This window comes from Acomys minous (genome assembly GCF_964271855.1).
Source record: "Acomys minous genome assembly, chromosome: 8".
Lineage (NCBI taxonomy): Eukaryota > Metazoa > Chordata > Mammalia > Rodentia > Muridae > Acomys > Acomys minous.
In genome coordinates, this window is record NC_140489.1 from 87,223,623 (window position 1) to 87,251,519 (window position 27,897).

The 27,897-nt window shown below is 49.3% G+C and overlaps 1 protein-coding gene across 2 annotated transcripts in view; it reads right to left on the bottom strand.

The window, feature by feature from the left end:
• LOC311604087 (uncharacterized protein) overlaps positions 1-27,283 on the bottom strand; it is a 207,919-nt gene extending 180,636 nt beyond the window's left edge. The window contains exons 1-3 of one of the 2 annotated variants that reach the window (XR_014781373.1): positions 26,198-27,283; positions 10,466-10,539; positions 6,530-6,619 (exon numbers count right to left, since the gene is read on the bottom strand). The gene's annotated coding sequence lies outside the window, so the exon portion shown is untranslated. The remainder of the gene's footprint in view (positions 1-6,529; positions 6,620-10,465; positions 10,540-26,197) is intronic. The other variant, XR_014781377.1, reaches the window with a different exon arrangement.
• Positions 27,284-27,897: the final 614 nt, after the last annotated feature.

The window sequence follows — 27,897 nt, forward strand, 5'->3', positions numbered from 1 at the left end:
TGTGTGTGTGTGTGTGTGTGTGTGTGTGTCTTGGGTATGGTGAGAACATGTGCACATGTGTGAGTGTGTGTGTGGAGGCCAGAGGTCTAGGCTGTGTGTCTTCCTCAGCTGCTCTCCACCTGATGTTTTGACAACATAGCCTGGAGCTTACTGATTGCGCTAGGCTGGCTAGCCAGCAGTCCCCAGTGACGCCCCTGACTTCCTCCAGCAAGCATTATAGGCGCCTACCTCTACAATTGGTATTTTTATGTGGGTACTGAGGGGTGAACTCACATCCGCAGGCTTGCATGGCAAACATTTTATCCCCTGTCTCTAGACAACGCCTTTTGCTGGAGCCCCCAGGAAAAAGGGAATCTAGAAGGATTGAGTATGGAGGCAACTTAATTAAGGCAAGGCTGAAAAGCCTGTATTTTTAAATAGCCTAATGTTTATTCTCTGGTTTGTTAGTGTATATCCCAGACAATGTGAGCATCAAAGCTGAGGGTGTGTGTGTGTGTGTGTGTGTGTGTGTGTGTGTGTGTGTGTGTGTGTGCGCGCGCGCGTGTGCCTGTCTCTCTCCTCCCTGCCCCCTCTCTCTTCCCACCTCATTCTTCCCCTTTTCTTTTCTATTTTCCACCTTCTCCTCACAGCCTGGAGGAAGCCTGGGCTTAGGGGTTCGCACCTCAGCTGAGTCTCTCGGCATCTACAAGTGACTTTCTTTAATTCGGGAAAGATTTATCAGTACAGAGGTTAATTGTCTTCCCCTGACATGCTTTTACAGAATACATCTGGGTGACAAAATTAATTTCCTCATTAGCTATTTTTGAAAGTGGAACAAGCTGTGGGGGAGGGGGGATCAGTGCAGGGAGACTGTGTTCAGTGCCTGAGGCTCTCCCTGGGTCACCTCCCAGCACTCACCCCGCCCAGCAGCCAGGGCACACAGGCAGGAAGTCAGTAGTCCAAGATGATTCCCAAGATGTCCAGGCTGGGGTGAGTAGAGCCAGGTTCTCTTGGGTCCCAGGAGCTTTGGAGAGGGGACTTGAAGCCCGCCTAGCCATTTTAGACCCTTCCTTCCCTGTGCAAGAAGCTGCCTTGTGCTTGAACAACCCAGTCTTAGTCCTTATGAGCAGAGCAGGAGCTACAGAAAGAGACTGAGATGTAATAAACAAGATCACCTCTAGGTCCTGTCCAGCCTGACCTAGAAAGCAAAGCCACGTTTATTCTGAAGTCCCAGAGCACTGGTGACCTCCACTACATACCCTCACATGGAAACACCCCAGAGCCCTGCAGCAAAGTCAGTCCCACTAGGAGACAAAATGAGGTAAGAGGTGACCCAGGCCCAGACATGTCGGGTCACCTACAAAAAAGATCACCCATCAGTGGGCAGCAGAGTTGGGTTCTTGGGCCATAACTCACCTTCTGTAGGCCTGTTTATAGAGCAGTGCTTCTCAACCCCTTTAGAGGTCAAACAACCTTTTCTCAGGGGTGGCATATCAGGTAGCCTGTATATCAGATATTTACCTTACAGTCCATGACAGTAGCAAATTACAGTTATGAAGTAGCGAGGGAAATAATTTTATGTGACCCACAACATGAGGGTCACAGCATTAGGAAGTCTGAGAACCACCACCATAGAGGGAATGGCTGCCCACAGACCTAATTACTGTCCCCAGGGACCGCCCAGACATGGGAGTCCCTGGCTACCTCGACCCCTCCTGCTCTCCTCTTCCAGAGATGCGCTTTAGCCACATTCCAGCCAAGACTGTCCAAGACAGAGATAATAAAAATATTCAAGATGCAATGTACAAATGTCCCCATTTGTCCCTACCCCAGATCCCTCTGAGCAGGCACATGTAGCTGTTCCATTCTTTCAGAAAAGGAAACAGAAACCCACTGAGTCAGAAGACTGTCATGGGTCACCATCAGGGACAAAGCCCTGCTCAGAACCTGACCTCTCTGGGCATTTCCTGTACTACCTGTCACCTCCATAGGAGACTCCAGCCCACATGTCATGCCAGACCTCCCTAAGTAGTCTCGTACTCCTGTGTGATCCCTAATCTCTTGGAGAACCCCAGATCTTTGTGTCACTCCCAACCTTCAGGACATCTAAGTCCCCATGCCATGCCCCCCCCCCCCCGACTCCCTTGTCATCAGTGAGTTTCCAGGAAGCCCAGAGCCTGGTGTTATCCTTGACCTTCTGGCCATGCCAGAAGCACCAGAGCACCGTGTCATTCCCAACCCCCGTGAGTGACACCCTTCTGTGTGGCTTTCCCTGCTTGTCCCAACTGTCCTCTGGGACCCTTCCCTTCCCCTGGGCCCCCTAAAGCAGGAGTGCCTGGCTTCCATTTCAGGGAGTTGTACTGAGCCCTTCTTGACAGCCCTTGTCACTCAGCCCCCATCTAAGGGCATCCGCATGTTTCCAGGCTCTGTGACATCAGCCTCCACTAGGGTCTCTAGAACAGGAGCCCCAGCTGCCATGTAGACTCCACACTGTAGAGAGACAGGGAGTTGGTAGTGATATGGGACCAAGGAAGATTTGTTCCTGGTCCCCCAAAGTAGGAAGCGCCCTGTTTGCCCACCCAGTGTGACCAGGAGTGAACCTCAGAGCGCACCTCAACACAGCCCATGGGTGAGAGAAATGGCCCACACTCATGAGACTAAAAGGAGCTAAAGAAGGCTTCCTGGAGGCACCATCATAATGCTGGGTTCATGAAGAGAAGTCTGCCATACCGAAGAGGCAGAGGATGAGGAGAACCAGAATTCCCAGCAGCCTTGAGACTAGTCCACTTCTGGATTTGCTATACTGCTCCCCCATAACCCTTTGGGCATCTGAAATGGGAGGTTGATGCAGGAAGCACCAACTCACAGCGAGAAGGCTGCAGAGGCAGAAGCACATTCAGAGCTGTCAGAGCCACGCGGACGCCTCACCTAGAAAGTAAGGAACACCGGCAACCAGAGGCTTTCAAATGTGACTGTTTCTTTAAGAAAGAAGAGAGTGCATGGGGCTGGGAAGCAGCTCCCTGTGAGAAGTGTTCTCCATGCAAGCCCAAGGACCTAAGTTCGAGTCCCCAGAATATTTACATTTAGAATTTTTAAAGCCAGGCCTGATCATGCACTCATACACTCCCAGTGCTGGGGAGGTGGAGTCTGATGGATACCAGGTAGTCTAGGCTAATTGGTGGGTACCAAGCCAGTAAGAGAGGCTATCTCAAAAAAGAAAAGGAAAGAAAAAGAGCTGACCAAGAAAAAAAGCATGGTGACCAATGTCTTTAATCTCTGCATTTAGGAAGCAGAGGTGGGTGGATCTCTGTGAGTTTGAGGCTAATCTGGTCTACACAGGCTAGCCAGGGCTACAAAATAAAACCTTGTCTCAAAAAAAAAAATTTTAAGGCAATTTTTAAAAGACAGACAGCACCTGGGGAACAACAGATGAGGCTGTACTATGGCATCTATATGCACACAAATACATATATACAAACACACACATACATGAGAGTAAATAGAGAGAAATTGGCAGGTGACTTCTAAGACAACCTCAGAGATGAAATTGGAAGGTACCACCTGGAACCCAGGCCAAGTGGGCCTATGACATCCTGTCCAGTGAACTGACCCAAGAGATTTTGAGGAACAAGAAAAAAATAGATTCTACCACATAGTAAAGATGACCTGCCCAGACAGAAGCAAACATCGTATCACAGAGTACCAGTGCTCACACCAGGAATAGCATTAACTGCCCAGACGAGCCACCTGGGCCACACCACTCTGATGTGGGCGACACTACCACGTATGTCCTTGAAAATGCACCTGAGTGGCCCCATCAACTCCATCCGTGAGCTTCTGGGTGCTTCTAGAGGACCTGACACACTTGCCTTCCAAAGCCAGGAGAGGATGAACTGCTCAGTAAGAAAATGAGCTATGTAAAACATGGGGCTAGAAAGAAGCCTCATAGGCAGCCCTGCGATTGAGGACCGCCCCTGCCTGGCTCTACAGGACCAAGACCTCAGAATGCAGAGTCCAGCCCGCAATCCAATCTACAGAATTTCACTTTTCAGACTCCCTGACCAGAGTCTAGATTGTGTCAAGTTGACAGTTAAAGCTAACCAGAATACCCCCCTGTTCTAATCCCTACCCATCAATGAGCTAGACTGGCTCTCACCATGCCCGTGAGCCCCTCATGGCCCCCTTCCTCTATCTGACCCCTCCAGGGCAGACAGGCATGGCTAGGTGAGGCACCTCTCCTTTTAGAAAGCATCCTTTTTACTTCATCTACCTGCTGTAGGCTAAGAGAGCCTGAGACCAGAGACTTGGACACCAGGTGCCAGGAGATGCTTTGCTAGGTCTTGCCCAGAGCCTGGTACCCAAGAAGAGGACAGACAGAAAACATGTGGACTCCACTGTCTACTTCCACACTGGAGTGTCATTTTCATTCTTTGCAATTCATATCTTCTAACAGATTAATAGAATATACTAATGATGTAATAGGGAGGGCCAGCTGACAGGTGTGGAGAAGCCAGGTGGCTTGCCCAATCCCCCATGTCCTGGGCCTGAGCATCCCACCCACCCACATCTCACCCTTTACACAAGTTTCCAGATGAGTGTGCTCCGTCTAGTCCTTGTTCTGCCATCTGGGGTCTCTCTTGTCCACCCAGGGCCCCACCCTGCCAAGGAAGCCTCTGGACAGAGACACATCCTTGAGTGGCGATGGCCAGCATGTGGGCAATTCCAAACCACTAGCTCACAGCATAGAGACTGATGAGTACATGTGTTCAAAGTGTCCTGTCTGGAGGAGTAATTTGCTCTAGTGAGGGAATTTCCTTTCTTCATTTTTGGAAATGCCAAGACACAAATCTTGAAGTGTGATCAGAGAGCCTAACCGGTGGCATGGCACACTCACCGACTACATTTCAGTGACAGCCCAGGGCTCCCCATGAAAGGAGTCATGCTCAGATTTCTCAAAACATGAAACCATCTATTTCGGCTTCAGAAAAAAAAATCCCATATGCCACACATAATATACATGCATACATACAGCAGCTTTCAGTTCACCGAGAGTGTGGGCCCTGTGGTCTTTTCTGTGTCACTCACAGAGGCCCAGGGGACAGACCCAGACTGGGTGGAGGTGCTGCCTCTGCTCAACACAGCGTATGCCCCAGTCTCCACGTCCCGCCTTGCCACAGCTGGTGAATCACTCGGACAGCAGTAGTCTGTGCACTTTCCCAATTACCGTAGCTCTAGAAGCTGACTGAAAAACCAGTAGCAGCTGGCAGGAAACGGGTGAGAAAACTGACCACAGATAAACTGCAAGGCTCTACGGGAGCAGCAGATAGTCCCCGGACCAGGAAGTTATGCTAGCAGGACCCAAGGCTAAAAGGGCTCAAGCCCCAATAGGATCCCAGGACCCGTTGTGGGAGCTGATGCCAAGACTTCACAATGGGACCAGGCTCCATCCAATGCAAGCACATCCAGGCACAGCCATGTCCACTGGAGGAGAAGGGGACTCCAGAAATGATACAGGAAGCACCAAGGCAAGTCCTGGCCTCTGGGGCTCCAAGGTTCCCAGCATCAGGAACAAAGACAAACGCTACAATGATCTGGATATGATGTAATAGCCAGGCTGGGACACACACTCACGGGATCGAATTAACCATTACCCATGAAAACTCTAATGAGGGTTCCTGCAGGGGGGAAAAAAAGTCCATTCTAAGGCAAGGAAGTCCATGGGGATGGGGACAAGTCCAGAGGCTCTGGCCTTCTAGGTTCCTACAGCATCTCAGCAGACTCAGACAATACCATTACAGCTCAGAATGATACAAAATATGCTCTCTGGGCAACCGAACAGACCCTTCCCATGTGTGGTCCCCCTTAACACTCGCTGGCATCGGAGGAGAAGGGTCAGATTATCCGGCATTATCTCACATTTCAGAAGAGCAACCACTGACCAAGGATTAGTCTACATAGCTGTGCCCAGCATGGCCTGTAGGCCAGATGTGTGAGCACTGCCCTCCCTTGTGCTTTGATGCCAATGGCCTCTCTTCACAAAGAGCCATTAGTTGCTAAGAAAGGGCAGCCAGCTGGAGAGCTACAGCTGTGCCTGGTCCTATGGCTGAATAGCACGCTGCGCCACCAATGTTTAAAGGCACGTTCTCAGTGGCTCAGGTAGGCAGCTGCCCAGGACACCACCTCTGGTAGTCTGTTTCCAGATGGCAGCCACCCTTTTTGCTCCCAAAGTGGATCCAGGAGGTCTTCTGAGAGCCACCACAGCAGGAAGTGACCAAGCTCTGAGCCACTAGCTTCACTGTGACAGGCTTTGTGACAAGCTGTGAAGGCAAGGTGCTGAGGCAGCTGCGCTCGAACTCGTGACTGGCTGCAGGCCTTGGAAGGGGCACATCTGGTAGGCGGGTCCGAGTGCTCATGAGGCTCAGGGTGAGATTCCTTTCCTCTGTGGAAAGGCTGAGGAGAACACCTGCCCCGTGAGCAGGTGGTCCCCTGTGCTGGGCCCCTGGGCTATTGCTTGGGTTAGCAAGACATGCTTCAGCTGGGTCTGACTCACTCTCGTTCCTGGAACCGTCTGAAGGCGGGAGAGGATGCTGTGGGTAGGCTCCAACTGTATCATCTGGGCTGGGGCCGGTAGCAGATGGTCCTTATTTGAGAAAAAAAAAAAAAAGACATACTTCCATGTGGGCTTAAAATAGCAGAGTGCTCACCATCAGCTGAATGGGGAAATGTGCGAGCTAGTTGTTCACATGGGAGTGGGCATTGTGGGCTTATCAGCAGGAATAAGGGACCCAGCCTTCAGCTGTGGCCAAGAGAGACCTTGGTGCCCAGCCAGTGCTTGGCCTCACTTTGTCAGGGGGGCTTACCAACCCAAGCCCATAACAATTTCAAGGCCTCAGGACCCTTCCTGTTGACTCTGTGAGCCTCAGAGAAGCCACGGATCTGATACACAACTTTAAGGCTGGCCAAAGGGACAGCATTGTTTTCTACTGCCCTCTCATAGGCAGCTGGGAAACGCCTTCTTCATCCAGAAAGCAGGGAAGATGTGGATACCAACAAGGGGTCCGAAAGTAATGTTGGTCCTGAGCTGATCTCTGTACTTGAACCTGGAGGAAATGTGGAAGCCAGCCTCTAGTTCTGCCACAGAGGAACTCTCACATCCGCCCCTCACAGTCCGTATGTCTGTGACAGGTTACTTCCTCTTTGAACCTCAGTTTTCTTATCTGTCAGATGGAGCAAACACGGAGACCTGCCATGGGAGAATGCCAGCACATGCAGGTGCTCTACACAGGGAACACGGCATGGCCTGTCTCTCTGGGAGGGTGGAGAGAGCCCTCTGCCTTTCCCATCACTTTAAATGATACCTCTGTCCATACTTAAATCACAGTTTTGGTAAGTAGACATGTCAGCTGTGAGATGCTGGGTCCCACCCCACCCTCCCTGGGCTGCTGCTTTGTGGATATGGAGAGAAGAGAAACAGACGTTGCTACAGTTTACTTCACTCTAAGAAAGGCCTGGGTGGGCAGCCCTGACTCTGTTATGCTGTCCACAAGCTGAAAGCCCAGTAAGTAGGAGGCCAGGCCACCACGGCCTCTGAAAAACAGAAGACTTCCAGACATGTGGCAGGGATGAGAAAGCTGCAAGGAAGCCAGAGGCACCGGACATCCCATCCAGAAAGGGTCTTGCTGAGGTAGAGGTTTCCACTGAGCAAGGCCGTCTTCTGAGGTCTTGGGGATGTGGCATGCTAGGAGATGTGTAAAAATCAGCTCCAGGGAGCAGGGGAAATAAAAGTAGCTCTGGCTGTAGCTTGTGCCAATGTGTATGGTATAGACACTCCTGCTTTGGCCAATTGCATCACTGAAGGCAAATTCAGGAATAGCAAAACATTAGTCAACTGCCCTGAGCACCAAAGTTGCACACTCAGCACATATGAGAACAGATGGGCCCTCCCACAAGAGGCTTACTACCTGCTCAGGGGATCAAGAACAGGCGGTGACCAGTCTCAGCTGGAAGGCAGAGGAGAAGCAGAAGGGCTATTGTGTTTTATAGGTTGGGTGTCAAAAGCCCCCACACGTTCGTTCATGTGTTTGAACACTTGGTCTTCAGTTGGTGGTGCTGTCTAGGAAGTTTCCAGAACCTTTAAAAGGTGAGGCTGTGCTGGTTTGGCTGAGAATGGTCCCTGTGTGCTTATATATTTGAATACTTGGTCCACTGTTGGCTGGGGAAGAAAGAGAAGGCGTGGCCTTGCTGGAGAAGGTGTGTCATCAGGGTGGGCTTTGAGGTTTCAAAAGGTTCCCAGTGTTCTTCCTCTGCCTTGTGGTTGTAGATCAAAATGTGAGTTGTTCCTCCCCTTTGCTATCACACACTCTAGCCTTCCGAAACTGTAAGCCAAAACAGATGCTCTCTTCTTTAAATCGCCTTGGTCATGTTTTATCACAACAACAGAAGTGTAACTAGGGCCTAGGCAGAGGAAGTGGATCACTAGGGACGCAGGCCTTGAGGGTTACAGTGCTGCCCAACTTCCTGTCCCCTCTTGGTTTCCTGGTCTACAGATATATAAGCAAAGTGTTTTTGCTAGCGTGCATTCTCTACCATGACAAACTACACCTTCAAAATGTCATCCCAAACAAATCCTTTCTCTTTTGAGTTGCCTCTTGTCAAGCATTGGTCACAATGACCAGAAAAGTAGCTATGACACAGGGATGCGGAAGAGGCTAAGGTGCAGACTTTTGGTTGGACACTACCGTCCAGTCTGTTGACCTATGTGGCTTTGGGTTCTGAGCTACTCTTGGCCTCTGCAAAAACAGAGAAGACTAGTGTCTAGTTTATTATATGGGCAAATGTGATAGTTAGTGATGACTGTCAGCTGAGAGCTTCCTGGGAAATTAATGCAATACACTTCTGGGTGTGTCTACAAGGGTATTTCCAGAGTTTCCAGACAGGAGTAACTAAGAACAGAAAGGCTTCCCCGAATGTGGGCAGCATTGCTGGACAGGCTGTGTGCCCAGCTGGCACCAAAGGGAAGGAGTCCAGGGTCATCCTGATGACCACTGAGCTTCCTTCACAGTGTGGGCACTATGTGACTACTCATTTGTGTGGCAAATTAACACCTGGCTCTCCTACTGGGCAAGGAGTTCACAGAGGCACGGTTGACCAGTATTTTGTAGAAGATCACTCTTTGCCATGAGATACTGTGAACTACAGAATGTTCCCAGCTTTAGTCACTGAGCCAAGAACCCATGCCCTTAGTCAATTCCATTCATCCTAGGAGTTGGGACTGCCTGTACAGAGACCCATCCTCCTACGTGCTGGGATCCATGAGTACAGGAACTTTGTCTTGGTTTGTTCAGCCCCTCAGTGCCCTGTGGAATCTCAGAACAAAGTAAATGCTCAGGAAATGCACGCTGGTAGATTAATCTGCAGCTCCTACTTACAGGGTGCTAAGCAAGCTATTCTGACTGCAGGGTGGAAACTACAAGGAACCTGGCAATTAGAGCTTTAGGAATGCAGGATCCCAAAATTACGTCATACCTTCCCGGGGCTCAACTGGGCAGGACCCAAAGCCAGCCCTCCCATCACTTCATCTTCTCTAGCATCCCAAAGCACCAGAGATGCTGCTGCTGCTGCTGCTTCCTCTGCCATGTGGCAGGAGGTGGAGCTTCTAGTCTCTTTCCTGGCATGCAGCTCATCATCTGCCAATCTTGAAGGCCTGCCCAGTGAGCTACTGTCCTGTGAGAAGCAAGCTGGAAAGCAGGAGCCATGCATAGATGAGCAGCAGGCACAGCTGTGGGGACGTGGATGCCGTTAGACGTTCCAGGGCAGATTCTGCAGATTCCTGACTCAGACCCTTGCCTGGGGCTTCTAGCTCTCTCTGTCCATCAGACTGTTGAGCTCCAGGGTCCACACGGAGCATCTGGCTTTGTGTCCCACTTAGTCAACGAGCACATAGCCAGCACTCAGTGTGCCATGCTGCTCACTCCAAAACTGACGTCCGTCCTCTCCATCATCGGCCTTACTGGATCCCAGGCTAGTTCGTTCCATCCAACTTGACAAGATGGCTTTGTTCTTGACAGCGCTAGGACCTCTTCCCACAGTGTCCCATGGGTACCCTGTGTTCGACCCTGGTCCTGATGAGCTGTCTCTCATCACCAGCTTGTTTTATTTAACGGTATGCCTTTAGCCTGTATTGAGTGTTCTGCAGAGTCAAGAAGAAAAGCCCATACATCTGAGACCTTCGGAGAACAAGTGAACCTTCTGCATGGAGTGCATGGGTACCAAGTGCGGAGGAGAGGCCAACAAGGGTCCAACTCCAAAAGAGACTTTGCATTAGGCTCTGTTCGATGTAGTGATGATCATAATGGCACGTGTTTTCTCAGTGCTACAGTATCCCAAACTATTTATATGGACTATCTCATTGAATCCGCACAATGACCCCATGACACAGTTCCACTTTACAGAGGAAAGGACTGAGGAACATATGGATTAAACTCACTTGAAGCCATGTGGCTTGTGAATACTGCAAAGAGAACATTTGAGGCCACACAGTCCAACTTCAAGGTTAATACACTGAAAAACAAAAACAAAGACAACTCAGGTGTATCAGTTATCTGTAGCTGTGTGACAAATATCCCCAAACTCAGCAGCCTAATGCAACAGGTATGTATGATGCCCTTGTCCCAGGAATCTGGAAGCAGCCAACTGGTCTCTCTAGTTTAGTATGCTCATGGTCAAGACAACGTGGGGCCATCTCAGAACTGGACATTTAGTTCCTGGCTCATTCTTGTGGTTCTTGACTAGAGACCTGAGTTTTTAACTATGTGGGCATCATCATGTGGTAAACTTAAGAAGCATGAACAAATGAGCTAAAAAGAAGTCAGAGCCGTCCTGCAGCCTCATCATAGAGGCCGCGTGCCATTGCTCTCACCAGTGTCTGTTCATGAGAGGCAAGCCTAAGCTTAGACATAATTAGAGGATGGAGATGCAGGATGAGCAGCAGGTGTGGCATCCCAGAGGCGGTACCAAGAGGGGACCACCTCAGGCCTGACGCAGAGACAGAAGTCCACAAAGAACAGGTGGAAGCTCGGTCTTTAGTTTGAATCTCTACCCTTCACCCCAGGAATCCCAGCCTTCCCCAATCTCTGTGTATACAAGTGTGTGTGTGTGTGTGTGTGTGTGTGTGTGTGTGTGTGTGTGTGTGTGTACACGAGTGCGGATGTGTGTGTGCATGAGTGTGAATGTGTTTATATGTGTGTGTTTATGGTCTATGTTATATGTGTATGTGTGTGTGGTGCATATGTGTGTGAGTGTGAGTGATGTATGTGTATGTGTGTACATGCACACATGAACACTTAGTATGAGCCTGCATGTGAAGGCCAGAGGTTGACCTCAGGTGTCATGTATCAGGTCCTGTTCACTCTGTTTCTTGAGACGAGGTCCCTCGCTGGGACTTGAGGTGCACCGATTGGGGCAATCTGGCTGGCGAGTGAGCCCCAGGGGATTTCTCTGTCCCCAGCTCCCTTCCCAAGCACTGGGATCACAAGCACATACCACCACACTTGACTTTGTACATGGGTGCTGGGGATTCAGTTCAGCTTCCATGCTTGCAAGGCAAGTACTCCACCACCTTAGAGTCTCTCCGACCCTTAGTCATCTTCTTAGGGAAGGATAATGCCCTTAAAGCAAGCTAAGCTCAGACAGTCCCTCCCTTGTCCCTCCCACAAGCCAAGTGCTGAAGAAGATGCAAGCTCTTATTTTGTTTGTTTGTTTGTTTGTTTTTGTGTTTGTTTGTTTGTTTTTCTCTTTCATTGGTTGGCTGGTGTTTTGTTTCATTTCATTGAGTTTGAGGGGTTTATGCTTGTCCTAATAGAGGATGTACCCTTGTCTGAACTCACATTCACAATGATTCTCCTGCCTCAGTCTCCTTTGTGCTGAAATTACTGATGTGCAACACCAAGCCTGGATTTTATTTTTAAGATATATACTTCATCTTGGGGTTGGGGAGGGGTGGCAAACACTTTTAATCCCAGCACTCTGGAGACAGAGGCAGGCAGATCTCTGTGAGTTCGAGGCCAGCCTGGTCCACAGAGCGACTTTCAGGATAGCCAGGGCTACACAGAGAAACCTTGCCTCAAAAAACAAAAAGCAAGCAAACAAAAAAGGCATATACTTCATAAAGGCCATCTAGGCTGTGTTTAAAAGACAACAACAACGACATCAACAGCAGCAGTATATTTATGTTGCGCGGGCACCAGGCTGGAGGCGTGGCACCACCTCCACGCCTCCATTTATTCCCCTTGCAACTCAGTCTGCCCCTCAGTCCCCTAAACAGACCCCTGTTTCACTTTTACCTTTTATTCCCTGTAATGAAGATACCCAAAGGCTCCCCAGCTACAGTCCCGTTTCCCATCCCCCCTCCCCCCCTCCCCCCCACCCCCCCTCTCCCCCACCCCCACCCACCCCCACCCACCCCCACCCACCCCCACCCACCCCCACCCCCCGCCGCCAAGTCACTGCTTTGAGTCACTCCCAGAACCGCCTGAGTCTGAGCTCAGGCGAGCAAGTCACTCACTCAGAGATTGCCCGTGCGTGGCTCCCCCTGGCCAGAAAACAAGAGGCAAACTGCAAACAGGCACTCAAGAACATCTACCCTGTAGCCCAGGGCTTCACCCTAAGACACCTTCCCGCCGCTGAAGGTGTCTCCCAACTTCCTGCTTCCATGCCTTCACCCACTCTGTTCCCCAACTTTCAGTGCTTCCTCTGTTTTCTCTCTTGGGTCTTGGTCATTCTTGAGGGTCAAGTTTATGCCTCAACTTTTCTGGGCATCTGCAGAACACTTTGCTCCCCAGTGCCAGACTTCACAAGACCCAAGGTGTGCGCAGCAGTCATTTAAGCCCCGGCACTGCAGGCTGGCCACTCTTGAGCCACGCGTGAGCACTCTTCCCTGTGTCTGCACCACCCCAACCTGGCTGCCTGTCCATCTGCGCGTGGACATCCAGTCACTCTTCAAGTCCATCTCAATGTCCTTCCTTCTGAACACCTGCTTCTCTGCAGCCTGAGCCTGGACGGACAGATTTCTCTATACCCTGGCCCCTTTCCCCAGACACTTCCTCACTCACCACTCACACCAGGCACAAAGCCATGTTTCTCCCTGCCAACCACGGCTGGAAACCCGAGTGCTCACAGCGTGTCTAGAGAGCTGTAACACAGGTGGAGAGTGTTGAAGAGCAATGCCATTGGAGTGCGCATGACTCCCTTGTCTCATGCAGAGAAACAGCTCTGTATTGAGGACAGATGCAGGTAAACACGGTAGAGGTTGAGCAGAGCCATGGTGGCCCTGCCAACACAGCGCCTCCTGTCCTCCTAGGCCCTGCTAGAGAAAAGAAGAGTTCCTCAGTGCCAGGATGCTTCTGAACCTCATATCCACACACTGTTCAGCAATAAACACTGGTGCCCGGCACATTCCGTTTTATGTTTTTTGCCAAGGAGGAGACAGGACCAGTGGTCCCCGAGTCACACATCCCAGCAGACCCAGGACATTTATAGAAAAGGCAGAAGTTGGGCCTGGGAAAGCTCACAGCTCGGAGCACATGGGGCCTGCCTTGGCTCCTGGAAAGTCCTCAGCAGCCAGGTGCCTTTGTGGAAGTCCCCTAAGTGTTCAAGCCGGCCTGCAGCCCCTACCACATGGTTTTGGTCTCAGGACTTCTTGACAAAGCTCTTTAAAAGTACTGAGTGGCCCACAGGGTTTGTGTTCATGTAGGGTGTAGCTCGTGGTGTTTGTTGAGAAAAATAAATGAATATGTGTCAGTGTGGGCCAAAATAATAATAATTAGAAAGACAGCCAGTAGAGCGCTTGCCTAGAGTGTGTGAGGCCCTGGGTTGTCTCCAGTACTGTGTAAGCTGGGTGTGGTGGTGCACGGCTGTAATCTCAGCACACTAGACGAAGAGCGTAGAGGTTCAGGCGTTCAGGATTATACCCATCTACAAGACATGTTTCACGCTGGCCTGGGGTACATGAAAGCCTAATTCAAAATGTGACAATAATTACAACAACAACAACTAGAACAGGGCCTGGTGGCACAGGTCTTTAATCCCAGAGACTTGGGAGCTTTTCACAGTGGGAACACAAGTTCATGAGTTCAAGGCCAGCCTAAGCAGCTTACTTTAATCTCAGAGTAACAGGCTTTTAAATGATGAACTCAGGGAGGAGGGATGTAGCCAAGTGGTAGCGCAGCTTACTCGCCTAGCATGTGCACATGTGCAGACCCTAGGCTCAGTCTCCAACACTCTCAAAATCTATTATTGCTATGATTGAACTAATTATACATTTAAATGAATTTCTTATTTTGAGAGTAACTATTCTCCAAAGTGCCAGGGAGAACGAGGTCAGCCCACGCTTGTCCAGACATCTACTCACTAGCAAACAGCTGGTTATAGCTCAGGCTGCAGAATTCTGCCAGTTATCTGCAGTGTATGAAGGAAACTAGGCCTCAAACAATGCAGAGTTGAGAAAAGACAATAGGTATTTTTTAAGTATTAGTAGATTGTTAACAATGGGCCTTTTTAGGTGTCTGTAGATTTACCTCTTTATCACTAACACTTGGAAAGTGCTAGTCTCTTACAGGTTAACGTCCATCCATAATCCATCTGTCTGTTGTTTCTGTTGTTAAGACAGGGCCTCACGTAGCCCAGGCTGGACCTGAACTCTCTCTATTTCCAAAGATGACCTTGAACTTCTGATCCTCCAGCCTCAGCCTGTCAGGTGCTGAGATTCCAGCCATGCACAACCACACCCAGTCTTATGCAGTGTTAGTGGGACCAAACTCAGGGCCTCCTGCATACCAGGCTGAATCATAACCCAGCCCTAATATGTTTATACACAGTGACGTTAAATTCCACCAGCCATTATGCACCGCTTTATCCATTCATGATTTTGCCACATTGTGAGTTAGTCATTAGGCAAATATTGATTCGTTGAGCTATGCAGATCTAGGAGAATGTTGACACATTTCCCCGCTCAGTCACAGCGCTAACACAGCCACTGGTTTATCAGGGAATTCTCTGTGTACCAGCAATCTGCTAAACACACAGGGGTGAATAAAGGTTTTCTAAAAGTGAGATTTTAATTTGAAAGCTTCAGTTTTATGATTGGCCACAGGTACTGTTAGCTATTTTTCCTGAAGCATCAGGCTCAATTTCTTTCCAAGAAAGTGCCTGAGCCAGGCCTAGTGACATAGACTTGTAACAGCCCAGAGGCCTAGAAAGCTGTGGCAGTAGGGTGGCAAGTTAAAAGCCAGCTGGGGCAACTTAGTGAAACCTTGTATCAAAACTTAAAGGTAGGGACTCAAGAGAGAGCTCAGTGCTTAAGAGTGTGTACTGACCTTGCAGAGAACCCAGCACCTACTTCTGGCAGCCCACAACCACCTGTAACTCCAGAGTCAGGGAGGCTAGCGCCCTCTTCTGGCACCTGTGGGCAACTGCACCTACAGGCATAGACCACCCTACAGACACACACACATTTTAAAATTAAATCTAAAATTTAAAAAATTGTAAAGCTATAGGGTACTTGCCTAACATGCAGAAAGCTCTGAGAGATGGAGAGACGAGATGGATGAAGGTAGAGGCAGAGCAGGAGGAGGAGGGGGAAAGACTGCAAGTAAAAGGAAAGAGGGAAGAGAGGGATGAAAGAATAGAAAAGAGAAAGAAGAGTGGGAAGGAGGGAAAAGTGAGGAGAAACGCTGGGTTTTAATAACCTAGCTTGTTGTCTTTGCTGTTGTTTGTAGGGGGGGGCGTTGGTTTGTTTGTTTGAGAAAAAAACAGTGCCCTGTGGAAGGGCCACTGTCGCAGTCACAGCTGGGGATCCCACCACTGGAGACACTGGGAGTCACTCCCAAGACTGCTGCCTCCAAGACACAGAGATTAATCTTGGAGTAGAGATCGAAAACAATGTCCCTTATCAACAAGGCTGCTCTGGAGGAAAATGCCATTGCTCACAGTCGCTGCATGTCCACAAAGTATACAGTGAGCGTCCACAAGGACTGTGCGATCAGCACTGGGTGCCTACTGTCCCCCTAGCGTGTCTCACAACACCAGGACCAAAGAGAGCAGTGCAAGCAGGCAGCAGCCTGTAGCTTTATAACAATAGCTCTACCTCTGGGCTCCCTGGTGGCACCTCGGGGAGACTCAACTGTCCACAAAACACCCTTTGAAAATATTTCTATAAACTGAAGGAGCCAGCTGAGCTGGGAAGGCAATCTCAACTCTAAAACCACCGATCTCTTACAGAAAGTCCCCGGAGTTACAGCTATCAGAGCAAGACAGAGAGCCGTCTTCACGGAGGACTCCTTCAATTGCTCCCAGGAAATCATAGTTCACTGCAGAGTCCTCACAGCCACAGGGACAGACAAAGGCAGCGGGCAGTGTGGTCTACTGGTAAATGGTGACAGAGCAGCCACACGACCGTCAGAACACGGGCTGGGATGGAGAGATGGAGGCTGGGGCAGCCTTCGGGGCTACAGGCTATGCTCAGCCTTGAGGTTGAGCACCAACACTACCTGGAAAAGGCTAGATCATATGCCTTGTCCTTTGGAGAGGACTAGTGAGGTCCAGCCAAGTAAGATTAAATTCATGCCTCGGGAGCCGTTCCTCTTGAGCCAAGAAAAGCCAGGCCCGTTACGATGTTCAGACACTCCTTAGTGCATCCATGCATTGATTGTGGCTTTAGAAGAAGCAGCCAAGCCTTTTGTAGAGTCCAGCTCAATCAAACTGAACCATTTTTATCATTCTTCTTCTTCATTTAATGACATCCAATAAGTAAACAGAATGTTTCTTTCACCTTTTTTCTTTTTCTTTCTTTCTTTTTTTTTTTTTAAAGTCTCATTCTATAGCCCAGGCTAACCTCAAACTCTTGGCAGAACGCAAAGCTTCATGCACACTAGGCAATCTCTCTACCAACTAAGCTACCTCCCAGGCCTCCCCTTGTTATCTATGTCTGGTGCACTGTAGAACAACATGGTGGCTAAAGTACAGTCCCAGAGCCAAGAGTTTAGGTGCTGGCTTTGTTATCTATGAGCAGCTCTGTGCATCAATTTCCTCAGTTATGGATGAGACAATAATTCAGCCTTGAGTTCAGTGTTAAGACCGAGCTGACAATGAGGCCCTGTTACAGGCAGTTTTTATTATGGCCATTTGCAAATGTGCTCATCTCTACTGGAAGTTGTCAGCCACGGCCTCATATACCATCAATGACTTTTGGTTCTTCAGCCACCCAATATTATATAGCCCCTGTCTCAGGGGACAATATGGCCAGGAATCCAGAAAAGCTTAAACAGGCAGTTCCTCCTGGCTGCAGCTCTCTGAGTGAGGAGCAAGGAACATGAGGAGGAGACCATCACAATAGACTCTCTCAGGCTGGGAGAACATGAGGGCTGCAGGGTCGAGCACCTGTGTTTCCCCTGTAGCTGCCCCCAGATGGTCCACAGCTGCTACCTTCCACATTATCACAGGTGCTGGGCAAAGTGCTGAGGCAACAGTGACAGATTCCCAGCCACAGCTCAGCTGGGCTCTCAGCCCAGACACTCCCCATTTGTGGGTGCTGCAGGACAACTCACACCACAGGCAGCACGGTGTCTGTGACACAGAGTGGAGATCCTCCGGACTGCCAGCATGCACCATAGAGATGGGCTCTTGGGCTCCTCGAAAAGAGCCTGGAAGGGACTGTCCCCATCCTGTAGAGACAGGGCATGCCCTGAAACGTGAGGTACAGGACTCCAGAGAGGCAGCCGGGAGAACCAGCTGTTTCGACCTCTGCCTCTCAGAGGAACTTTTGCAAAGAGTGACAGGGTTGACACATGTGAGTCACACGGAACTACAAGTGAAAACCAGGCAGCAACTTCCAGACCTTGAACACAAAGGGGCAACCGAGTGGCCAGACAACCACACCCTCTCCCCAGTAAGGCCTTTCCCAAAGAGGCTTCCCTGAGCTCCATTAAGGTTTACTTAAATGAGGTCAGTCCACCCTACACTTCTCACCAGTGATGCTGGTGACTGTCAGATTGTAATGACCTCAGCTCCATCCCAGACTTCTTACAAGAGATCTATGTCAACGTTGTTCGCTTTTATTTCCAACACTGGAAGCCAAGGAGGTGAGTGTAGGTGAACAGAGAGAATGTTGGGAATAGAGGACACATTCATTGAAGGTGGAGGAGGAGGAGAGAGAGAGAAGTTCACACTCAAGAATGGAAGGGAAAAGAGAAAGGAGACCTGTGTCCTGATGGTGCAAAGCTCAACATGTGCCAGGAACTGTACACATGACATCTCCCATTATCCTAAGAAACCTGGAACCAGAAGGAGCCCTGCTCCTTTCACGACAGGCTAACCGAAGGTATTTGTGCTAAGTTACAAAAGCAGGTGGCTTCAAGCCTTGGACAGCTTCCTCTTTTCTCTGCACAGGCTGAGACTAGGGAACAGGAAGGGTGATAAGAAACTTCTGGACAGAGACACTGGGGAAGTATGTTTGCTCAATAGTACACTGCCAGCACTGTAAGCACAGGCAACCGGAGCACTTGCCAACTGCTGCCAATGACCATTGTTAGAGAACAAAATGTAGCCACGGCTGTGCAGCCAAGAGCCCAGGCAGACAACACGGGCAGGTTATGTGAGTCCCAGGACCAGCCCTGCTTCCAGATGGTGAGACCCATGGTCAGGTCATGCATGTCTTCTCATGCGTTTCCTGGCCCTACAGCATGGTGAGAGGAGGGCAGAGCTTCTGAAATCTCCTAAGTGTAGATATAATGAGACATCAGCCATTAGTTTTTATGTTCACCTAAAAAACGTTTCAATTCCATTGATTGCACACGAAAGCACACACATGCATTCACATACACATGCGCTCACATGCACACACAATAAAGGGATATTTCTAAGGTTTTGAAAGTGAGAAATCCTGCTGTCACTATGACAACACTGATGAACCTGGAGGGCATTACACTCCTGCTTCGGTGCCTTCCACGTCACGATGGACGGCAGCCTCACACTGCGAGCCAATGTAAAGACTCCCTTAAGGCGCTCTCATCAGATATTTTGTCACAGCAGTGAGCACTGATTAATTTGCTATTAATACACCACATAATATTTCATATTATAATCTTTTGTACTAAAGGCATCTAGTGTTAAACTACCTATTAGTCACATTTTAAGTGTGCAACAGGGTTCTGATCATTACAGGCACAACATGCAGGAGGCATCTAGGACTTACCCGTCTTTTATAGCTAAAACTTTGACAAGCACCAAGCAACCAGCCCCACCACTCACCCCCTCATCCCCTACTCACCCCCTACTCCTCAGTCCCCCCTCCCACTACTTACCCATCCCCTTCCCCCCTCACCACATGCCCAGGAATGGTACTGCCCACATCAGCTATTAATCAAGAAAACACTCCACAGACTGTTCCGTTTCCCAGATGGCACTGGCTGTGTCAAGATGGAAACTTAAAAAACAAAAAAACAAAACAAAACAAAAAAAAATGCTAGCCACCGCTAACATTGTACTCATGGAACTTGTAGCTATGTTTACCTACACAAGCCCTGGACAGAATGGAGGCAACAGGACCAGCCTAGCAGGCAGTACAGATTAGACGCGAGGGATCACAAAAGGGAAAAAACATGAAAGTGAGAAGGGGATGCTTTGGTGAGTGTCAAAGGAGGGGAATATTGGAGTAGATATGGTCCAGAAATGTTTTATATATATGTATATATGTATAAGGTAAAATATGCAAGAAAAAAGAACTTTGGGGAAAGATGAAAATGTCTGTGCCATAGACTGTTCTGGTGATTTTACAGACTAATACTTATCTCCTAGGCAGTCAAATTGCATATGCTAAGCACATACACCTTTGATATCTCAACACACCTCAGCTGGATGGTAAAACAACAAGAATGAACTGTTATGGCAATAATAGTAAGCAGACATCTGATATATCCATTAGCACTATGACAATGGTTTAGTGAGTTCCCTGGGATGTGGGATTCTGCTAAACCTGCAGAGCAGGTGCAGCCACTGAATATTAAAATTTTACTTTCTGGCCACAGGTAGCCTGTAGTGTGACCTTCTGTAGTACTGTCTTCCAGACCAAGTATGTCCAGGCAGAGTTGTGTGCTCTGTGATCTGTTGAGTCCATGTCTGTGAGTTAGAAACATCCATTGCAACCTCACACAGACTGTACTGACTTGACTGTATCCCAACATTCCAGTGTTGCAAACTCAAGTCCCAAAGCAACTGTGCTGAGAGGAAGCTTTGAGAAGTCAGCTGGTCAAGAGAATGGAATGGTTCAATGAGGCAGCGCTGTTAAGTTTCTGTCTTCCATCTGCCTATCTATCCATCTACTGATCTATTATATCTCTTTACCCCCAACATCACCTACCCTTTACTCTTGCTCTTTGCAAATATAATGTCCAGTGACCCTCCACCATATTGTGGTAGCACAGGCTTTCATCAACCCCCTAACCTGGAACTTTCCAGACGCTTGTACTGTGAGATGAGTTTCTGTTTGTTATAAATCGTTTAAGCAAGGCAGCTGGCTAGGGTGAGACTACAGTGTCACAGGTAGCCCAACTCTACTGTGACTGGCCAGCTGTTAGTAAAGGACAAAGCCCAGCTCCTAACAGGTCCTCTATGGCTGACAGCTCCATCTAAGGCATCAGGATGCTCCTCACAATTCTGCGGCAAGTGTCCTGACAAGATCAAGAGCTCGGTCACCATGGAGCAAGACCTCTTCAGGGAAGACCTACACTCTCACCATGGGCCTTGACATCTGTAACCAGGAACTCAGTGGCCAGGAGTACAAACCTGGCTCTGCCCTGGGACCTAGTGAAGCTCAAACCACCCTCATGCCTGCCGTAAGAATGGGGCAGACACAGCTCAGCTGAGTCCAGCCTGGTGCTGGAGAAGAAAATCCGTGTCCTGCTTGCTTTTTTCATCAACTTGATACAAGCTAGAGTCATTTGAGAAGGTGGAACCACGGTTGAGAAAATGCCCTCACTAAATTCATCTGGTGACAAGCAGATTATTTGATTGTTGATATAAAAAGGCCAGGGCCCTTGCAGGCAGGGCCTCCCCTGAAACCATGGTCCTACGTGGTACGGGAAGATAAGCCAAGGGAGCCATGAGGAGCAAGGCAGTAAGCACTCTTCCGTGACCCCTGTTTCAGTTCCTACCTTGAGTTCCTGCCCTGACTTCCCTCAATAGCGGAGTGTCAGCTATAAGATCAAATAAACCCTTTCCTCTCCAAGTGGCTTTTGGTCCTGGTGTTTGTCACAGCTGCAGAAAAGCAAACCAAGACAGCCTACAGGGAAGTGACAGGGGCCATTCAAAATTTGGGCCTCTTTTTTAAAAAAAATCACCAGGACCCATGGCCAGCCAGGAGGAAGGCCTAGAAACATATTTCTTGAAGGTGGACTCCACCCCGTTCTGTGTGGCTCCTCATGACTCAATTTAGAAGGCAGGGCCCTCGGACACCAGCCACAGCAGCATTGTTGGAGTCTGTGAAGTGTGGCAGAGGCCTGTCAAGCACCAAGGAGGAGACAGCTGTGCAAAGTATAGGTGCACAGAAGATGAGGTCACGGGACCCATAAATGATGCTGGATCTGAAAGCAAGCTAGCAGGAAATGTGCCTGTAAGAGATTGCTACATGAGGAAAGGAGTGTTCTCAAATCCATACATGGAACATGATCCAATGCTGGCCAAAAGAAATAGAAATTACAGGTGGCTGTATAGGCTCAGAGCAAAGAATGGTAGATTATACTACAAAATAAGAGCCATGGAGCTGGGAGGTCACCTAGTCAGTAAGGTGCTTGCCTTGCAAACATGAGGGCCTGAGTTCTTCCTCTTGGAACCCATATGGAAAAGCTGGGCTTGGCAGCATGCAGCTGTAATCCCTGTGTAGTTGGGCTGACTCAGCCAAATTAGTGACCCCTAGGTTCAGTAAGAGATCCTGCCCCCAAAACAAGGTCAAGGGCTGGAGAGATGGCCCAGCAGTTCTGTTCCCAGAGCCCACGTTGAGCAGTTTACAAATAGCCAGTAAGTCCAACTCCAGGGGATCTGATGCCTTCTTCCAGCACGTGCAGAAATCTACATATTCATGAACAAATACACAAATACACACACACACACACACATAAACAAAAACAAAATAAATCTTTAAAAATCAATAATAATAAGGTTGAAAGTGAAGAAACCTAGTACCCACCTCCGAACTCTGTATTAGCCCATACATGCACATCTGCACATGCACAAACACATAAACATACACAAATAAATGAACAATATTTACACTCTGGTAGTGCTATAGCATTCTCATTCTCTCTCTCTCTCTCTCTCTCTCTCTCTCTCTCTCTCTGTGTGTGTGTGTGTGTGTGTGTGTGTGTGTGTGTGTGTGTGTGTCTGTGTGTCTGTGTGTGTGGTGTGTGTGTCTATCTCTGTCTCTGTCTCTCTCTGTCTCTCTCTGTGTGTGTCTCTCTCTCCCTCTCACCCTCTCTCCCTCTCTCTCTCTCTCTCTCTCTCTCTCTCTCTCTCTCTCTCTCTTTCTCTCTCTCTCTCTAAGATACATGCTATGAGCACATACCAACCTTGGGTTCTAGGAACAAACTTCACATTTCGCTTTCATCTTTCAGATCCCATGCAATTGCTACAGTTGGCAATGCCTTCTGTGGCTAGTTGCCCCTGGGTGTGCCCAGGCATCTTTTGTAGGACCTCATCCTCATTTTGTCTACAGTTGGGGAAGGTGGATACAAATTGGTGCAGTGCCCTTCCCAGGACAGACAGGCACAAACCCTCTGCCGAGCCCTCCTCACAATGCGGGGAACCAAGTGCAGGTGAACAAATAGCAGAAAACCAAAAGAGTCTGAGATGAGGAGCAGGGAGTCGTGTGCTCCCTACAGTATGCTCCCCCCACAGGTTTGGGGACCCTTGGAACTGAACAAATTAATAGATGTATTAATATGTAACACATTAAGATGTAATAGACCAGCTGATGTATGGTCACATAGGAGAGATTCTGGTGTGTTACTACAGAGCTTTCAGGGGCTGCCATGAACATGCATGGCTCTCTCTGTCCAGCATGTTCCCAGCCATGAACACGCATGGCTCTGTCCAGCATGTTCCCAGCCATGAACACGCATGGCTCTGTCCAGCATGTTCCCAGGACAATCTCTTTCCTCCATGCTCCGTGTACTCCTGACCATCCCCTCCCCTTCCATTCCCTCCTACCAGGTGATCTGTAGTCAATGCTCATATTAACCTGTGTACTCTAGGTTTTACATCAGAGAAGATGGGGGGCACTGTGCAGTCTGTCCTAAATACTCGCAGAGGCTTCCCCACTTTGCCTAACTACCAAAGGCACAAAATAAAATCAGCTTTGGAAGCACAAGCCCCAGAGGAGGAAGATCCACCAGTAAAATACTATAGGGGGGACAGGGGGCGGGGATGACAATGCTTACCTTCCATGGCCACAAATTGCAGGCAAGCCATCTTTCTTATTGCTCTGTGTTCTAACAAGACAACCTGTCACCATGGCAACCCCCTCAGCTGCCATGCCTCAGAAACGAGAGAACACCTTTTCAAAGAAATCTACTTAGCAACATGTCGCATTAACTTCTGGACGTCTTACCAGTCTTCTTGAGACTCTAGGCCCAAGCAGACTCATCTAGAAGATCGTACCATGGTCAACCGTAGCTCCTCCCTCCACCTGAACCACCTTGCTTTGGGTTAGAGTCCATATTCTGAGGGTGACCCGCAAAGCTTGAGTGTTTCAGGGCAGTTACAAATGTCCACTGTTAAGTTCAAGATAAGTAGCTTCTGCTATGGTGCTTTACATGCACGCAATATCACATAGCCCCCGGGACAGCCCAGGATGACAAGCTGCTCCTCCAGTGCCCACGAGGAGCAAGGAGTAGTCCCGCAGCAGCTCCTCCCCACCTTCAGCTCCTTCCACTGCAGCCTACCACCCGGCCACACTCAGCTCGCACTGCGAATCTGCCCAAAATGAGATTGTTCGCATCAACTCCAGACGCTAGCGAGAAACCTGCCTTGGAGAGGCGAAGTTTCCTGGCGCTCACACTGGTGAGGGTGTGAGCCGGAGCTGTCCTTCTTGGCAGCACCCTTGGCTGGTGCCCTCACCTTATCTGCGTTTGAGCCTTCCTCTTGAGCCCCCAGAATAGTCATTTAGGGCCTCCCTTGCTGACTCCAGAAGGAATCCAGCCTCCCTCACCACTCGCCAGCATCAACACTGCCCCAGGAAGGCAGCCTAGAAGCCAGGCTGTCTATTTCTCCTAAGTCCTGTGGGAAAACCTGCTGGGTCCATTTGGGGGCTAGGGTTGGAATTCTAGAGGCACTGGCTGGACACGATGCCTTCTTGGGTCGTTGGAGGTACACTTACAAATGGCTGAAAAATGTTATTTTAGAGGCTGTGAAAGTCAATCTAGTGTGGCAATGTGGCCTGCTCACGGTCCCCAGCTACTTGGTCAAATGTTATTCTGGGTGTTTGTGTTTCTGAGTCATATATGCTAATGAGTAGGGTCTGAATAGAGCAGATTACCCTCTCATGAGGGTCGATCTCTTCCAGTCACCTGGAGGCCAAGACAGAGCAGCCCAAACTCCCTGAACAAGAGCTTGAGCTGTGTCCTCAACTGCCTTGGTCTCCATCCCACAGACTTGGGATGTACCAGCCTACACACACATACACACACACACACACACACACACACACACACACACACACACATTGTGTTAGTCTTGACCAACATGGGAGCAAACAGGCATCATATAGTGGAGTAGATGGCACCGCGCATGCCAGGGCTTAGCAGAGCACACATTCTCCCCCAAAGGATGAGCATGCAATGGGCTGATGAGTAATGGAGAAGAAATATGTCTGCCAGGAAACCTATGCTATGCCTACAAACGCTATCAAACTGCAGCCTGCATAGACACTGTTAGAACTTCATCTCCCAGACACCCAGCCAGAGTGACCATCACACTACCGTGCACATAAACACTGTCAGAACTGCCTCCATCAGGTCTTCATTTAAAGATCGATTCAGAACATCATCCATTGGATCTCCACTTAACCCTCCACTGCCAGCCTCAAATGAATCGAACTTCAGAGGAGGAGGAGGAGGAGGAGGAAGAGGGGTAGAAAGAAAACCAAGGACAAAGGAATAGAAATAGGAAGGGAAGTAAAGGAGGGGTGTGGGCATAAACACGGAGCGAGCCTCACCAGTCCCCTGGGAACCGGCACTAGCTGGCCCATGAACACGCCAGGCTTCCTGCAGTGGCTGCTTTCAACTCTAGAGGAGCCGCTGGAGCAGTGTACTCCTGCATCCCTTGCCTCCCAGGTCTCTTACCAGCAGCCCATTCCCAATGCTGCATGTGGTGAACCCTGCCCACCGCCACCTTGAGGTCATGTCGGCACGCCCTGTCTTTTCTGATGCTGCCTGCCTCCACTCTGGCCGAGGTTCTGGGTGCATGGAGGAGTGCAAGAGACAGCTCTGCCTCTGTTGCCTAGGCTTCTAAAGCCTTTCCGGGTGCTGCACTCCTGGGCCTGTGTCCCTCCTGCAGACACAAAGACAGTCAACAGCCCATGCCATCATTTTGCTGTGGGTGGACGAGGCAAGGGTGAAGGTTTTACATGCAAAACTCGGCTCAGCATCTCTCGTACCTTTGCAGGGCATCTGCACTTTCCAGGGCTTGTGAGGAAGACACGATGAGAGCAGTTGACTATCTTCCTGGATGAAAGAGGAGAGAGCAGAGATGGCACTGCAGCAGGTGCCCAGTGAAGTGTGCCAGGCAAGCGCCAGGCAAGAGAGGCCATTCAGCTGTAGGCTGCTTCTTCTGAGGTCTTTAAAGAAATCAGAACCTAGTCCATTGCCACCTCAGTTTAAAATGAGTGTGAATGAGGCAGCTTCTGGCAAAGAACATCCTAGAAGATTGATCACTATTTAGAGAAAGTCGTGACAAAACTAAATAAATACAAACAAACACCCTGGTGCTGCATCCTAATATTTCCCAAGGAAATACTAGATTGCCAACTGCAATATTCTCCAAACTTGCTTTGAATGGCCACACATCTCAGGCCTAGCTTTCTGAGACTAGAGCACAGAGTCAACCAGCCCAGACAGACAGGGTTCAATCTGTTTTCCTTTCATGAAATAAGATCGGAGTGCGAAGTTCCACTCACCCCTAAGGTGATCCATCCCTGCAGGAACACGGACTGGTCAGGTGCGACACGCAGGGTGGAGGCGAGCAGAACTCATACAGGAATGGATGGTGACAAAGTAAGAACACTGTGTACAGACCCGACCTGCAGGTAAAAGAGAGTAGACTGTGCCCAGGAGTGGATGGTGACAAAGTCAAGAACACTGTGTACAGACCCGACCTGCAGGTTGAGGAGGGCAGGCCCCGTGCAGGAATGAATGGCGTGCACTGTGGAGAACAGCACCGAGGACAGACCTGACCTGTGGGGGTGAAGTGCAGACTGCGTACAAAACTTGTCCGGCAAAGGCGCAGTCCGTCCTACATTTTGAATCCACTTCGTAAGTGCTTCTAGCGCAGACTTCTCTCTCGTCAACCCCTCCAGAGCAAATCATGGTCACCTCCTCTTCGTCTCATGCCTTGAGAGCTGGCCACATGAGAACGGCTGGGGGAACTCCGAGTCTACCCAGGTCATCTAAGAGCCAGGCCATGGTAGCTTACAGGGCTCGGGAACAAGTAAAAGGTGAAACTGTCCTGCAACCAGCTGCAAGACACTAAGGTCTGGCTCCGCTCACCACCATGGCAACCTGCACACATGGCCATGGCCGTTTGTTCCCAGCAGGCTCCCCACAAGACCGGTACAGACAGTGACTTGGAACCTGAAGCACATTTTTCTTTTCTTTCTTTTCTTTTTTTCTTTTTTTTTAAATTTGGTTTTGTTGAGACAAGGTCTCATATAGCCCAGACCATACAGCCAAGGATGACCTTGAACTCCTGATCAATCCTCCTGCCTCTACCTTTCTACCACCTGAATTACGCACATGTACCCCCACACCTGGTTTCCTCACTGCTGGAGAGGGAATTCAGGACTGGATGTATTCTGCCAACTGACCCACATCCCCAGCTCAAAAGCACATGTCACTGAGCAGCACAAGCATAGCAGGCCTGAGGGGGCTATCACTGGCAGCTTAGACCTGGACCCTCATATGTCCATGGGGAAGCCACAAACAGCAAGCTTGAATGATGTGACAGTCAAGAAAAGTGTTCCCATTCCCCACCCCCTTTTATGTCTCCTTTGCTCTATTTTTCACCTCGCTTTTAATTTATGTTAATGCTTATATTTTGATACTCATATAACCCATCTCGCCAGGTGTGGTGGTGCACATCTCTGTGAGTTCAAGGACAGCTTGGTCTACATAGTGAGTTCCAGGCCAGCACGCCTGTATAGTGAGACCCTGTCTCAAAAATAACAACAATAATAATATAATTTCTCTGAATTTTTTTTTCTCCAACAAGAGGGCTACAACAAAATTGAAAGAAAACATAACAGGACATAAACTAGGAAGGGTCAATTATCCCTAAGAGCGGAGGGATCCAGGCTGCAGCCAGGTTCCTTATGGCTTCGAGCAGGCCGGGGGAAAAATGAGCAGTGTAGAGACACGCCTCTTGGTGACACTTATGCAACCTTGTCACGGACTTCAAAAGCTCTCCAACGTTGGTGTTTAGATGTGCTTTTAGAGAACCTGCAGTAGCATTTCCTAGGAACCTCAAAATGTCCCATAAAACTAAAGAGCACACTTATTTCAAGGTCCCACTGAGGCCACTCCTGGATGGCTGAGACCAACAAACCATGCACTCCCTTAGAAACTTCAGAAAGTGAAGACATCATGAGTACAAATGGAGGTT